The sequence below is a fragment of the Centruroides sculpturatus genome, unplaced genomic scaffold (assembly GCF_000671375.1).
Source record: "Centruroides sculpturatus isolate CEXI.00-Female unplaced genomic scaffold, Cexi_2.0 scaffold1877, whole genome shotgun sequence".
Lineage (NCBI taxonomy): Eukaryota > Metazoa > Arthropoda > Arachnida > Scorpiones > Buthidae > Centruroides > Centruroides sculpturatus.
In genome coordinates, this window is record NW_019386033.1 from 69,786 (window position 1) to 73,055 (window position 3,270).

Consider the following 3,270-nt stretch of genomic DNA (forward strand, 5'->3'; position numbering starts at 1 on the left):
AAAAAAATTTTAAATTAATTTTTTAATAATTTTAAATAATATTTTTTTATTAAACGCAATTTTAAAAAATATATATTTTTTGAAAGTTTATTTGATAATTTAAATATAAATGACTATTAAGCAATTATTTTTTTTAAACGTAATTTAATTAAATTTATTTTCCAATTAAGATTTAATGTAAGCAGTTACTTATTTATTTAATAATCTTTAAAATATTTTAAAATTTTCTACAATTAATAATTTATATTAAAGTAAATTAGTTGGAAACCAGTTTTTTTACGAAGAAGTTCTACCTTTTTATTCTCAGAATAGATTAGGAAAAAAATAAAATAAAATAGAAACAATCGATCAAGAGATTAAAAAAAAAAAAAATTAAATTAACCTGACAGACTACCAGATGGACAATTGGTATTAGAATTAAAAAGAAGGAAATTTACTTTGATTCTTCATAGTTGAATAAATAAGATTTATTCATTCATCCATATTCATTGACTTTTATGGCAATGTTTTCAACTCATTTACTATAAATATAATTTTTCACATTACTTTAAAAACTTAATTTTATACAAAATATTTATTTATTTATTATTAAAATTAGCTTGAAAAAATATTTTAATCTATTCCTAATGAAAGTATAAATGTTAACAATATTATTATTATTATTATTATTACTTTCTGCATACTGAAATTTATGTTATGAATTTATTAATAATTTAAATGACGTTTTATTATTTATAATTTTGATTAAATATTCTTGAGTAATCAATGTATGTAAATGATTTTAATGTTTTATGTATACGTGTTTGTTACGTTTATATTTAATTTTTTACCGTTTTTATTACGTCTTCATTAACGTTAATATCGTAATTATCTTCAAGTCTTATACATAATTCAAAGGAAGAATAATTATATCATCTTTTTATTTTTATTTCTATGGAAACAGTTATAAAATATTTACATTTTTTTTCTTTTAATATTAAAAATATATTTACGTGAACGTAACAAAAGATATTTTGTGTTATCTTAATACAGTAGTGCCCCCATACTTCGAATTTAATTCGAACTCTGAAACATTCGAAGTTAGAGTCGTTCGAAGTACGAGACATTACTATATATTAATATATAATATCAAAATACTAAACTAAACTAGAAAACATGAATGATAGGACAACAAACATGTGGGTATAAGACATGGAGGACAATGTGTAATGATATAAGGAGTATAATTCTAAAATTTATGTAATTAATTCTTCAAATTCGTGTGATTATAATTATATAAACTTCCTACAGACTCGTATATTTTATTTATTCACTTCCACACTACTAAATATTTTGGTATATATCATTTTTATAATAAATCCCGTAGTGATTTCTCGTGGTTTCTCTTTGGTTTGTTATCCTGAGCCTCTTGAGAACGATATATGTTAGGATATTTATAGTTCTTATAATTAAAATTTTAACAATTAATTTATTTTTTATACTTTACATCTGTGTACAAAAATATAGAAGAGAAATTTGTGTTTATATTTGTGTTGTCAATTTTTCTGTATATTTATATTGTTTATTGAAATTGATAGGTCCTACATTTATTGTTTTATTTGAACGAATACGGCAACGCAACACATGGGCGATCTGCCAAAGGTTCCGGGAAGACTTTCTGTTAGAAACTGATCCTTATTTAGGTGTTAGACACGTGTAGAAAACTCGAAAAGTTCCTTGGTCAAGCGCGATCCCAGGACAAGTCATGGGTTCACGTCATAAATTTAGGGGTGGCAAGTGGTTTGCCCACTTGCCACCCCTAAATTTATGATTGTCCCAGAATTTATGACTGTACGAATCTCACCCTTTTTCGGACCAGATTTAGACTATAAAATTTAAACTATTATAATAATCGAATAAATATAAATATTGATACTATAAAAATGTATAAAAATTTGTTCTATATAATTATAATCATTTATTAAAATATTCTATTAAAGTAATCAAAAATACATTTAGAATATTATTATTATTATTACTATTATTTATAAGAATTTTTAATACTGTAAAAAAAGAAAAAAAAAATTTGTATACACTAAAACCTTTAAACTACGGCCACGGACGTGAGCATGAAAATGGCCGCTATTTAGAGGTGGCCGTTATTACAAGTTTGACTTAAGTAGAAATGGGAGAAGGAAAAAAACATAATAATAATAATTTTAAAAAATCCATTCATTCGAGAAGCTAATTTGAAAATTTTATACAAATTATCAATAGAAGTAATTAAATTTGCACAGAGGAGAAACTACGAAAAAAAATGAAAGAAAAGATTAAAATCAATATAAAAATTTGCATGTTAAAAATAAAATTGTCATAAAATATCATAAAATGAAAAATTTTTTTTCTGATATTTTAATAAATTTAATTTAAAATTTATTAAAATAAATAACGCGAATTTTGTAACTAATTTCAAATTTTTAATTGGATTCCCTTGTGAAACGTTTAAGGAAGTAGAAATATGCTATAAATAATTAGTTTCAAATTGATAAAATTCATTAATTTATACCAATTTATAAACAAATTAAATATGTTATTAATTTAAAAAAATATTTATTTATTAAACGAATCAGTTAGAAACATGATGATACAGTCGATGATGATGATGATGACGACGACGACGTTAAAGGTCGTTATTAGTTAACTATTGTCAAATTAATTCCAGGAAAGGATGATGAGCTAATATAAAAGATACATTTAGTTTACGCTTAGAATTTAACTGCTTATGACATGATTTAGTTCGACTAATACTTTAATAATTTATCATCCTGTTTCTATGAAGTATGTAGTCGATTATTATGTAAAAATCTATATTTAAATTAACTGTAACTTTCATGAATGAATAATTTATGTAAGTGAATTGTTTTTATATTATTTTTTTTGGCATTTAAATTTAATTTAATCGTATTTAAATTCTTTTTTCTTTTCCGGATGCCAATTATAATCTAAACTTTTAAAAAAATTATACGATTGTTTTATAATTAAACATTAACAACTAAAGCACTTATTTGTATTTTTAAATGCTGCATCTTTAAATCTAATTATTTTAGTAAGAGAAAATAAATAAATAATTTAAATTAATTTTTTTTCTTTATTAAAAAATTTATAAATGTAAATAAATAAATAAACGATAATAAATTTAATCACTAACAAAAATTAATAAGATTAAGGCATTAGTGAAACTCACCAGAGATTAGTTTCTTGGATTATTTTTATTCTATTTTTTTTTTTTTT